Source organism: Lissotriton vulgaris, unplaced genomic scaffold (genome assembly GCF_964263255.1).
Source record: "Lissotriton vulgaris unplaced genomic scaffold, aLisVul1.2 SCAFFOLD_290, whole genome shotgun sequence".
NCBI classification, from domain to species: Eukaryota; Metazoa; Chordata; class Amphibia; order Caudata; family Salamandridae; genus Lissotriton; species Lissotriton vulgaris.
The window spans coordinates 1,870,945-1,884,098 of record NW_028242798.1 but is presented as its reverse complement, the minus strand read 5'-3'; positions in this window follow the sequence as shown (position 1 = coordinate 1,884,098).

Genomic DNA, 13,154 nt, shown 5'->3' with positions numbered 1-13,154 from the left:
TCCATGCGTTTGTGGAAATCGGTTGTGAGTGTGAGAGGCAGCATGGAGAGCATGTAGTTTAGCATGGGGGTGACCATCATCTTTATTGTCTCAATTCTTCCCCACCAGCTTATGAATTTGGGGCCCCACGTGTCTAGCCTGGACTTTATTTTTTTTAACATCGCCTCCTCGTTGTGATCTAGTGTTGTTCTTAGGTCTCTTCCGAAGAGGAGGCCTAGGTATTTCAGTGGTTTTGTCTGCCACGTCAGGCCTGACGAGCCCAGTACAGTCCTGGTGGTGTGGCAGTTCATAGGTTTACATTCGGATTTCTCCCTATTCAGCTTGTAGCCTGAGACATGCGCATATTCCTCTATTGTTTGTACGAGTGCCTCAATTGACTCTTGTGGGTTGTTTGTGGTGATTAGAATGTCATCCGCATATGCAGCTAGCTTGAAGGCATGCCCCTCTATCTGCACCCCCGTGATCCGGGGGTTTGATCTGATCATGTGGAGGAGTGGTTCCAGGGCCAGCAGGAAAAGCCCTGGTGAGAGGGGGCATCCCTGCCTTGTCCCTCTGCCTAGTGTGAATGTGTCCGATGTGGCTGCATTCACCACCACTCGAGCCCGAGGGTTTTTATAGAGGGCCATGATCATTCCCCTGTACTTCTCGCCCAGTCCAAACTTGTGCATGCACTGGTTCAGGAAACAGGGACTACATTGGATAACCCCAACACCAGAGTACACGCCGGTATGGTTGGACCTGGAAAGAATTGCTCAAACGCAAAAGAAAGGATTCTAAGGAGCCAATGTATAAAGGAATGCGCAAATGTGAAAACTGTACACATTGTAACAACGTAATAACTGGATCATCCTTCACACATCCCAGAACGGGACAAGTTATACAGTTAAAACATTCAAGTACGTGTGATACCAAAGGTGTTATTTATGGGATTAAGTGCCCATGTGGTAAGTTATATGTTGGACAGACGGAGCGCAAAGTCAAGGTAAGAATAACCGAGCACAAGAGTAATATCCGGTTAAAAAACTTGAAATCAACAGTGGCAGCACATTGGACAGAGACAGGACACAATATTGCTCAGTTACGCTTTACCATATTAGAAGTGGTAAAAGCGCGCTCAGATGTTGATACACACAAAATGAGACTAAGATCTGAATACTTTTGGATAAAAAAAATGGGGAGTCTTCAGCCAGACGGGCTTAATGATAGATTGGAATTATCATGCTTTTTATAAACTTTGGACTACAACATTGGATTTGTCCTGACAGAGCTGAGGATATCAGTGCTTGTTTATGTAACGCTGTGTAATTACCACATAATGCAACATGGACTGTGTTTGAAAACATAAGTTACGGTTTTTTCTTAATTTTCCCTTAAACTGCTTATTTAAACTGTAACACATGTAGATGCGTTTTTTACCCACTTGGCTTCTTATAAACTTGAGGTACACGCTAACTCTGTAAATGAGACTACACTTTCAACAGTAGACTCTTGCCCTTCTCAAAATGGCCGACACTTTTTGCTCCTAGGTCGACATCTATGTGAAAGTAATGAATATACTGCTCCTATACCGATGTTTAACCATGTCTAGCTCACTGTGCACGTTTGGAGAATTATGACTTTTAGTCTCTGAGACATTGACTTATTATGTAGTTCATACGTGAAAGCTTCGTGCACGCTATGTAAAATTATTATTTTAGGTGAATGTTCAGTCTACCATTTATGTGTAGATAGAAATGGATTGATTAGATACGCAATTCACATTGTTTATTTAAGTATTAATTTTAAACAGACATAGTGAGAACACTCGTAAGAGGTAACGATCACGTGATCGCACTCTCAACCAATCAGAGCAGTTATAAGTTTTGCATTCGTAGTGGGAACTAAATGCGGCAGGGATTGGACAAGACGGCAGGAAGCCTTGACGCCAAACATTTCAGTGAGTACGGGCGTGTAACGCCAAGCAAACGAGAGCATAATTTTGTTAGCAAGGGATTTAAACCGCGTTATTTATGATTTACACGCAAGTTCACTTAGATTTTTCATTTTCATTTTTTAACCTTTCATTTGTGTAACGTTAGAAAGTCACGAACAGGCGTGTGCATAGAAATTAGACAGCGATAACTAACACGTTTATTTCATGAGATACATTTGTGATTTGCTGAAGACTTTTTAAGCAATGATGAGATTTGCTATTTAGACAGTATGAACATAGCTTTGGGCTCATTATGTATTCTTTGTTCTTTTCGTAGAGACCCCCGACGAAGGGTCCATTTGTACCCGAAATGCATTGGGTGAATGTGAAATGTTGTAACAATGAAACCTGCTAATATTTGAAATAAAACGTATTTAATGAGAAATCATCATTAAAAACCATACAAAAAGATGGTATAAAGGAGATTGCTTCTAAGGATTCTTTATTGAAGTAAGATAATGGAACAAGAGGACTGATATTGGTCCATGATAAAGAGTGTGCACACCTTGAACCCGAGGACAGTACCCCTGCTCTCACCTATCTCAATTTACGTAACAGTGTTCCTAGACAAAACACTCACAAGGGAGTCGCACAGAGTTAACCAATCAAAGGAAGAGTGTTGAAAATTAAAAACAATATAACGAGTGCAACTGCTGGTTAATAAAAGAATTGGACCTGGAAAGGAGCATTCTAGGTGGCGCAGATCCAATTATGGCCCTGACGGCGCACAAACACCCAGAGGCCAAAAACGGCTGACAATATCACTGCCAAGCACAAGACGGCGAATCATACCGCTAAAGATAACATGTGGGAAGCTCTCGACGCATATCTGGAACAGTGACCCCCCCCCCCCTTTTCTTTCTCTTCCTTTCTTTTTTCTCTCTCATGGCCCCACCAGGCCGCAACTTTGTAAGATCGGTACAAGTATTACGAATGTTTTGCCTTTGTTTTGTATACGAAAAATTTACTTTCAATAAAGAATATTTTGAAATAAAAAATAAAAAAACTCATAGTTTCCCGTACATGTGGTAAATAACCCACGCTATTGTGCCCAACTTATAATGAGGACCTTGGTTGTTAGTGGAATCACTTGTGACCATTGGGCATTTCAGAAGCATTTCTAAGTGTCAAATGTTCATGAAGCGCTCTGTTTCCTTCTCTTGAGGCTAGCTTGTTGAAAGTGACTTAATATTTCAAGGAATTGTAGTGTCAACATTTTTTTTTTTCAAGAAATAAAGCTGCTAATAACAACATTGCAGCATGTGCAATTTGACACACCTAGCACGACTATTTACCAATGACAAATTACAATACAGTGGACACGCGTTTTGTAATGAAGTCCCTGGAGTTTGGATTATACATGGCAAGATGGTATGTTTAGCAAAAAGAAAGACTATCAGATCGGTATAGATTTTTATATGAGTCACAAAGTTGCTTCACACATTTTTCTTCACAAAAAGATTGCCCTTCAGATTTAATCTTGCATTTTATAAGGTTACACTTGCGACACAGCAGGAGCACGGGGTCATTAAAATCACCACACTTACACTGCCACGTACAGTTGTCAACACGGGTGGCGCAACACCTTCTGGGCTCCCTGCAGGTGTTAGCACATATCAAACGAGGATGTCATGTTGTGAACCGGTATGCAAATGTTGATAATTTTAAGCTGTCTTGAAAGGTCACGGAAGAAGCCGTGGAATACGCGGAGAAATTGAGAAGCCTTTGGAAGCCAGCCCTTTCATTTCACAGCAAAGAGCGTCTGCTGCTTCAATCATTCCAAGCAAGCAAAGCTACAAATATTATTGTTCAATAATTCAGCAATTTATGAACTACCAGGGGCTCGTGCTCGAAGGCCCTGCCGCGCGGCACGGCATGCTGTCATGTCTGCGATGGCGCTCCGGAGAGGAGCCACGCAAGTCAGGGCGGTTAAGCACCCTCCATTTATCCACTTCATTTCACCGAAGTGTTAAGCTGTTACCCCACCTCTGCCTAAATGAAGGCATTTAGAGGGTTGCTGCGGTTTTCTAATGTGTCACATCATGTATCAGATTTAATGACCTGGAAATGTACCAGGCTTGCATTGCTCTTCAAATTAAATTAACAAATCATTTCTCCAGCTAAACAGCATATGTTCTTCGGTGCGTTAGTGGAAAACTCGAATCGCAAATAAAACGTGTTGATCTTTTTGAGATCTTTCTGAGTAAAGAAAGACCATGTCACAGAACCCATCACATAGGATGCTAAATCATGGAACGACCTCCCAGTCACGCCAGAGCCCCCTCCTCTTTTCTTGAGTTCAGCAAGAAGATGAAGACCAGGCTTTTGATTTAGCCAACCAGAGGCAGAGATAGGAACCCACTGTAGAGAGCCATCCGGGCCCTCTATTACATTGTTGCAAATTGCCACACATCCCTACAGCCCTAGGGGCGGGCTCGTCCCGAGGGTATAAATAAATGGCCGGCGACCGCTCGGGGTCTTCCGGCCACGAGATCGAAAGTACACGTCTCGTTTGGTTATTCATAGTGCTGCAGCGACCTAGCTTGCCCAGGCCCCACCGCGCTACACCCACCTGCTCAGCACCGGGATACCCTTGAGGGTGATAGGGCACTTTACAAATAAACATTCCATCTGAGGTCTAAACATAACATGTAATTTAACCATGGTCTTGGCTTCCTCTAACATGCATACCAGGATGTAACGGAAGCACCCACAGCTTCACCCCTTCATCTGGGGAACTCAAGAGGACTGAGAAAGTGCCACCAGGTTCAAGAATAGATGTTTATGGCCACAGTACAGTACACCCAGGGCTAAGTCACAAACTTGTCCTGAGTGTAGCATGGAAAATGTAGCAAATACACAAAATCTGATCCTCGTTTATTTGTTGGGATTGATGTATTTTTGGATGCCGAGATGTTCCTTAGAACTGTAAATGTTGTGCTAAGTATGTAGATCTTCCTGCAGTAATTCGTAACATCACGTCAATTCCAGGGTAAGTATACCCACTAAGGTGAACACCCAGGCAGACACTCCAGGATTTCGCGATTTCACGGTTTGCCGCAAAATCGGCACTTTTGTAAAAATGCCTCAATTTTTACAAAAGTGCCTGTGAAATCGGCGCTTTTGTAAAAATTCGGCGATTTTTACAAAAGTGCCTGCGAAATGGAAGGCGTGCAGGGAAAAGGTTGTATCTGTATGGGAGGTGATTGTGGGGAGTGCGAGGAAGGTCCGACTCCGACCAGGTAGCGGAAGTGTGTGTAGCGTTAAAAAATCAAAGCGGTCATCAGGGACTGTAACAGCTGTGTTGCACCACCATCTAGGGGAGGGCGGGGATGCATGGCAGTAGGTTTAATTGCTCAGACTATTATTATGAGCACAAGTAAGAGTGTTGCCAGGAGCTGTGGTACACTGGATCCTCAGAGTCAGGATTGAAGTGTTTGCAATAAAAGTATTACAAAAATTCAGTTGAAGTGTTTTGGGATCATGGCCTCGCTAATCCACAATAGTTGGTGGCCGTGATCTTGACATGGTTATGGCCGTTCAAATGTGGCAACTTGTCAGGTGTATAGACAACACAGCCGTAATTGACGGGGGAGAGCAGACGCCGAGTCTGGCAGTGATTATGATAAAAATAGTGAGGTTGATAAAAACAGTGACGAATATCCTCGTAATCTCCTTCATCAAGATATGGTTGACTGAGGGAAGGCAAAACAAGGGATGGGGTTTGAGGGGTTTTGAAGTTCATAGTATAGGGGGGGGGGGTCAAAAAGTCCTACTTAATCAGGTATCTGTGTATTCTCCATCTCCGGGGATAGAAGGGGTAACAGTATCTACGAGGACAAACTCACCCTATGAGTGTGGAGAAAAGCCTTGGTTGGTGTGGTTCACGGGCGTTGACATTGGGGAGGAGGAATTAAGAGAGGAATTAATTAATAAATTCAGCCCAGGGTATGTCGTCATTCAATCCCTGAGTGCTGGATCTCAAACGAAACACCCAGAGTTATTCTTGTGTGAACAGGGTTCTCGCTGGCCAGCTAGGGTTGGAGTCAATATTGGTCCAGCGCAAACTGTCTGGTGTGTGGTGTGCCTCAAGGAAGTGTGAGCACCTTTCGGTATTTGCTTTTTTGCAGCGGATCATGCTGCGGTGCTCGCTGATTGGTGATTTCACTGATCTCGTCATTCCCACACAACAAAGTTGGCATGGGCATGTTGTATTGTTTTTCGTGGGTGAAATTCCATATGCTTTACCCTTGGGCGAAGAAGGAGATGACACCCTTAAGGGCAGAATGGTGGCACTTGGTGGAGTGGGGCAAATGGTAGAAGAATTATCACTGACTCCTGGGACCAGAGCCAGATAACAGGCATGCTATAAGTTCAACTCAGTGATGCAGTCCCAGGGATAGGAAGAGGGCCATTCAACGGTTAGAAGAGAGGAGGAGTGTGTGCTTTCCCAATAGGTGCAGCCTTGGGAAGATAGGCTAGGAAGGAGGTGTGGACTCCCCAGACCAGAGGTATTATAAGTTCACATTGGTTCTCGAGCCACTGAGAGCTAGGAAAAGCAATGCTATGCAGCTGGCCATGTCGCCTACAGGGCTTCTCAGAACCTACAGTAAAGCAAATGGAGGATTGCCTTTCCTAGGGATAACAGCTTTCACCTGTGGGCTGCTTCCTCTGTTCCATATTTCAGGCTGCCTATTTCAAAGCGGAATACTCTGCTATAACAGTTTCCATTGATTTAAGGCTGAAAACAAATGATTATGAGTAAAATAAAGTGCCGCAAAAATGCTGCTAAATTTCCATATTTGTGCCGCTAAATTTCCATATTTGTGCCACTAAATTTGCTAATCCATGCCGCTATATCCTGGGGGGTCTGCCCTGGGAGACATAACATTTTGGATATACTCAAATATTTACAACGCGTTTTGCACAGTTTTCTCCACCTCTAAACTTACTCATACTCATAAATTACCTAGGTTTTAGGGTAAGGATGTGTCAATTATTCAGATGACTAATTCAGTGGCGTAGCAAGGGGGGGTTGGGGCTGTCCACACCGAGCGGCATGAGTTTGGGGTTTTGGGGAGCGGCGACTATCCCCGAACCCCCCCTTCTTACTCAAGTTTGCCGTAGAGGCGGCAAAGGTAGGAAATCTCACCAGCAACCCCCCCTTCAGCGCGGCCACAGGGCAGCAACGTCAGGGTCCGCCACGGGCGGCCTAGTGCATAGCTACATCACTAATCTGTTACTTCTTTATAATTGTATTTAAAAAATCCCACATCCATGAACTTAAGCTGGTAAAGTGGGCCATTTTCCCACAACTGCTTAGAAATGAGAGTGGGCATCGACTTGACGATCAAGTACTCCTCTTTCTCCATTATCCCAAGTCCTACCCTAAGGGCTGCGACTTGCTGCAGTGAGTAGTATTCCCAATGTGCCAGAGTAGAGCAGTGCTATTTTGCATGTACCAGCCGCCACATATGAGTAAGGATAGCCTTTAGTGGCACAGAGTAAAATACTGCAGCAGCCCTTTATCAGCCAGCCCTGCAGCCGGATCTACCAAATAGGAAATATGGCTGCAGGGACTTGGAAGAGAATTTAAACTTCACCTCGGCAAAGACAACAAAGTCACAACATTTCTTTCTCTGTCCTTCGCATAGTGCAACAATTCATGGTTTTACCAAACTTAATGGAAAAGTTATTCTTGGAGAACTGGGGAGATGCAGCCACCTGAATTAAGCTTTACAATGCCAGTGAAATTAAGTTAATGCTTTGCTAGATGACAGAAATGTATTTTCCCTGGTTTACATATAAATAAAGGCAGAGACCTCGGAATGCTTCTGTTCACCTTATTTCTGGTTGCGGCATGTAGAAAGAACCATGTCAACCCTCATTGCAGAACTCTCCGGAAACCGGTATTCTGATTAACTGCTGTGGGGTCTATACTAAAGGTCGGATTCCAGTTGGATGCATTTCGATCTGATATTATCCCACTTACACTCGAACCAGAGATTGCAATACGAGTGGCTACCATAAGTGCGGCGGTGGGAGTAGCTACCATTATGAGATTTTGCGGAATATATACATAAATCAGTGCTCCCACACTTATGTCTGTATGTTTTCCCCTGGTGTTTCACCCAGATATTTTACCTGTTCTGAGCTGCTGAAAATTCTGGGGGAAACTAAACAGATCCATTGAGTTCCCATAGATGTTACAATTCTGATGGGGCCGGTAAGTGCCATACCTACCCCATCAGGATTAAGACACCACTCATAATACGGTCCTAAGTGGTATATGATCATGACCATGCTAAGCTGACAAGGGAGATCAAATGAAACAGTGAAACACTCCAAGTGCACGTTTACCCTTGGCACCTGCCTTTTCAATTGCATTCTCCAGGTGAGCTACTTTATTTTCTTGCAGCATGTAAAGTTGTTCGTCAAACCTTTGAGCTATGTAAAGTACTAGGTGAACCTACTGCTAATTATTTGGTTACCTTTGACACTGTACTTTTTGTTCCCATTCACCCAATCAGCTCAGGGCCTTCATGGCCGTAACCTCAACATTTTCTTTTCAACAACTATCAAAACTTAATTCACCTAAACGTATTAAAATACTGCATAGGGAGTAAAGGGGGCACAACTGCTGAAGCATATTCAGCTTTCTGCTAATTTCTTTAGATCTTAAACCTTGTCTTTGCCAAGACAATTCAGAATGTCTAGTTCTCTGATGATAGAAAAATTCATTTTGCTATTAGATAACATTGATATTACAACAATGACACTTTACTTTAAAACGTTTTTGGCACCCTAAAAATGAATTACTCATTTCCTGTTTCAGTCAATCGTGTATTAGAGTGATAACTCAGATTCACTTTATAGCAAATTCGCCTTTTCTGCAATCGTAATTCCAGATTTTTAACTTTTTTTCAGGACTCTATTTTTGTAGGCATTTGAATTCGAATTTTGTGCAATGTGATACTTCTGTTCCTTGCTACTGTGCCTCTAAGATGGCATTGGTAACATTGTTTCCCCAAAATTGCTCCATTTACCTTTCCTACAAGGCCATAGTAGATGGTGCAGAAAATGTACCATTAGCATAGGAATGAAATGTTATATGAGGATTGCAGAGTGTATTTTCAGTACACACGTATATGACTATAGACACTTCCATGGCCAGTGATTGGCCGAATAAAGTTTGTTACTGACTGACTACAGATATATGTCTGCCAGTAGCACCACTGTGCTCATGCAGATCTACAGTTTCAAGACAATACAGTAACCCATTGCAAGGAAAAGGGCATTCACCATGCAGGAAACACTATTTATATATATTGCTGGGACACCCCTAAAGTATACCTTGTAAGCTTGCAAAGCAGGGTATCCAAATTAAAAATCAAAGTGGCACATTATATATTTAAAAGGTGTGCTCTCACGCAGTGTATGAAGAAGACAGGAATAGTTGACATAATAAAGAACAACCTGTGCACAACTTCTTTTGACCTAGAAATACAAGTTAGGGCATCTCCTACTCATCCTGATGAATCATATATGCAGCCAGGCTACAGTCCTAGTGGAAGAGAGAACCAGTTGGAACCCTAGCACGTGAACAGAGAGCTCTTCTGACTAGGAAAGTGGTTAGGGAGACGACGAGAGACTTGTCTGGTGGCAGAAAGGCCCTGCCCTATTGGAAAAGGAGCTCTTGGGCAACCTTACAGCAAGGCATGGAGAAAGTGCAGTAAAAGGAGATGGGGGACTATGCAAAAACAGTTAAAATTGGGTGGCAGGATTTCTACAGTCACTAGCTAGTGCACAGGATAGATCTGAACCCCCTCCACAACCACCTCCTTAGAACATTTGTGGACCAGGGAAGACTTCACCTGAAGAAGAAGAAAGTCCTGCTTCTAGAATAATACCTCTAAATTCTGTTGTAAGGAATCACTCAAGGACTCATGAGTTGTTACAGGTACTAGGAACTTGAAGAGAGTCCAGCTGACCACAGAGAATTGGATCACGGAGGAGACCTGGTGTCTAGAATCCTGTCTCAAAGTGATACACGGCTGACTAGAAGGAACTTTATTAGCAGGTGAATATTGGGACTTATCCATTTTTCCACCATTAGAGAAATGGTGCAAGTTACTTAAGCTTGTCCAGGAAGTTCACAGATTAGACAGACAAGAAAACAAGGTTCATCCCACTTGAAGCTTTTGCTGTACGAAAAATAGGGTCACTGGGCCTTGTGTTAAATATATCAGGCCTCTTGGAACACTGCCCAGCTACAACTACCAGTCTTGCTCCATTGGATGATTTTAACTTCAAAAAAAGTGACTAAGTCCAAAATGAAAACTCATTAACCAAGGGAGGCATACTATCTATCCAGATAAAGAAGCACCCTCGGTGGGCACACTGGAAGACTTTGATTGAATTTCACAGACGTCTGAGGGTAAGAACTTAGATCTAGACAACCCACTTGGTGTATCCGACCTCTGCTCCATTGTGGTCGACCTCAAATCATGCCTATGTACTTGTCAAGCACAAACTATTGTTTTCAATGTTGCTTTACTTTTCCTATGTTCTCTTTGACTAAAAAAACTTTATTATTAACCTAAATCAATGATTTGTGACTTTTTCCTCATTAAGTTTTCTCTATGATTCTAAATAGATTTTGGAATTTTACTGTGCTGTGTTCTTGACTTTAACATTTCTGTACCTAATTGAACTGAACACGCACTTCAATGTGGATTGCTTTGTGCTTTCACCATAGCTACACAGTTCAGCAGAAGTTCTCTCAAAACCTTGTTTTTGTCCAAACCAGATTGTGTTTATTATGTTACTAGCTGTCACCCCCTGCCAAACTAATAAAACAATTTCTGACACACCTGGAGCTAATTTTAGAAGAGAAACTGTCAATCTAGCAGAGGTCATTAACTTTAAGACACACTCAAGCACTTACAGTAGTCTGAAAGTGGTGGATACACTTCCATTTCATTTAAAGTTATGGTTGGACATGGCCTTTTTTGCATGGTCATCCCACAGCTTTTTACCTTCCTAATTGTTTCTGACCTTTTGTTGGTGGTTTTCTGACTCTGGGCACTTTATCACTGCTGTTCACTGCTAAAGTGGATGTGATCTCTATGGTAAAGTTGGTAAGATTGATCTACACCTGTTTGACATATTTAATTTACCTATCAGTCCCTCGTACAGTGATATTTCATATACTCAGGGCCAGTAAATTAAATGCTACTGGTGGGCTTGCAGCACTGCTTGCACCACTCACAAAGTAGCCTTTCAAACCTGTTTCGGGCCTCTGCCACTGCAGGGCCTGCATGCACAGTTTACTGCCACTGTTGCGTGGCACATAAAGTGGTTGCCACATCTGTGACTCCCCTATTACTGCATTTCAGTCGCCCCTAAGGTAGGCTCTAGCTAGCCCTGTGGGCAAGGTGCACTGTAGGCAAAAGGTAGGACATGTGCCATAACTGTGTTGCATTTCCTGGTAGTGACAAACAGCCTATTTGGTTTCTCACTGCTGTGAGGCTTCCCTCTCATAGGGCTGCATTGGGGATTCACTGCTATGTGCTTCCGTGATGATTCCTGGCATGAGAGGGGTAGCGTGATCAAGTTTGGTATGTTTGGAATAGTGGTGATAAATGCTTTGTATTGGTGTTTGCGGATTTATTATTACTATTTGAGAAATGCCACTTTTAGAAGTAGGAGTTTCTGTGTGCTATGTGCCTTTGGCCCTGTACTAGGATGTGTATTGACTGTCTGGCTTTGGAGTGACAGGGGCTGTGTATGTGCAGTGGCTCCAAAGGGCGGTCCATGCAGGGTCAAAGGAAGGGGCAATGGAGGCCTAAATCGATTGGAAGTGAAGATTTAAAGGCATATGGGGAAAGCCTTGCCCGGATCGAGAAGGATCTATCAAGAATAACTCTGAATGGTGCGGCCACATAAAGGGGGAGCTTCATGGATGTGTGAGCTGAGTAGGTCTGCTTGCAAGCGATTTAGGACTCCGTTGAGCCTTCCGTCGACCCGGCGTGGACCACCCTCTGAGTGCACTGGGCCAAATTTTCTTACGGGGCTTGACATAAATTACATTTGAAGGCATACTACTCAGGCCTAAATTCTGTGTCCTGATGATGATCACCTTATTGTAAATGGGGATCAAAACGTCATCTACCGCAGTGTCTTGACTTGATTCTTTTACGTATATGTGTACCACGCAAAAGACACTTTTGCATGTATTGTGACTTACAAGTGCATTGTATTTTAAGTCACCGGAATGAAAAATGCCTGAGATTTGGATATCCTTTCATTTCCAAGTTGTGTTACCCACTAACCTTTTTCATGCTTACATTGCTCTAAAATGATTGTAAATAAATAATTCAAGTCTCCACTTGGAGTAAGTAGACATAGTTCTTCATTGTATTTTCCATGTTATTACAGCCAACTCTCTCTTTGAAGGGAACTTCTGTTCCAAAAATATAAATGTGCACTCGAGAAAGAGCAGAGCTGAAATCAACAGAGATTTTGATCCCTATTTCGAGGCTGCAGGCATAGCTGAGCCTGGTTGTGGGCAGAGCCTGTGACCGCGAGTGGCCGAGTGAGGAAGAACAAGGCTAACTAAGGCTTTGCACCATTGAAAGGGACCCGCCCCCCCCAGCGAGCGAGATCCGGCTGTGGGGGAAAGCCGACAGAGGTTTTGCTCCAGGTCCCGACATTTAACTCTTTGAATCACCAGGTTGGAGCGGCTGCAACACGTGGTTGCAGGCAGCCACTGTTCAAGAGATCCTCATTCCTGGCCTCAGGCCGCAGTCACCAGGTCAGTGGGACCGTGGAGGTCCTCCCGCGAAGAGGGGGCGGGGAGTTGCCACGACGTTGGGCCTGACTGCTCTGGGCTGCTTTTAGTTTGCTCCAAGTTTGGGAGTGAGATCAGTGTCCGCAGCTGCACTGTCGGATCACAGGCAGCTGCAGAAGGGACACACACAGTTGGGGGACCCTTTACTTTTGGAAGGAGCATTGCAGGGAAAGCCCAGGCAGGGCCACAGAGGATGAAGCTAGACTCCCTGATGTTCACCCCTATGTCTAGGTTGGGCAGGATGCAATTAGGTGATGTGTGCACCTTATAAAGGGTTATTATAGTGCACTGTTGATACAATGTTCTACCTAATACCTTGTGCTATGTGCA